Consider the following 624-nt stretch of genomic DNA (forward strand, 5'->3'; position numbering starts at 1 on the left):
TTTATTTTAGTCCGACTACATAGCATGACTATAGTGAAAATGTACTCAATAGGAAAGTATATGTAGAACCTATACAGAATTGTATGCAGTCGTGGGGAGGGAGGGGGGTAGTGGGAGGTAGGTGTGGGGGGGATAAAATCACAATTGTAAGGCAGTGATTGTTAAACATTAAAAAAAAAATTAAAAAAATTAAAAAAAGTATCAAAATCTAGGCTACAAATTAAACTGTTTTGGTGAGCAGCTAGTACGACTCTACCGTAGTACTACGATGGCCCAGTCAAATGACTGAGAGAAGGTTTTTTCTCAGTTTTCTCAAAGTGGGCAAGGATTGAAGATGGGGTTGCTATTACTGAGCTTACCTGTTAAGCTAGGGTAGATCGGAACATGTTCAGATAGGCTTCCATGAGCCAATCATTCAATTTCCCATGTAAACATTTACACCTTAGAAATTGGTAACCTCCAAAGTAGGACTTGATTTATTGGTTTGTTGATTGTCTGGACTTAAATAATTGATGGGGTTTTTTTTCCTCTTTTTCTTTTTTTGTCCTTAAAAAATTATATTTGTTTATATGGATGACTTTCTGGGAGGGGGATGCTGAGGAAAATTATGAGGATGTAAAAAAG

This window comes from Notamacropus eugenii, chromosome 5, assembly GCF_028372415.1.
Source record: "Notamacropus eugenii isolate mMacEug1 chromosome 5, mMacEug1.pri_v2, whole genome shotgun sequence".
NCBI classification, from domain to species: domain Eukaryota; kingdom Metazoa; phylum Chordata; class Mammalia; order Diprotodontia; family Macropodidae; genus Notamacropus; species Notamacropus eugenii.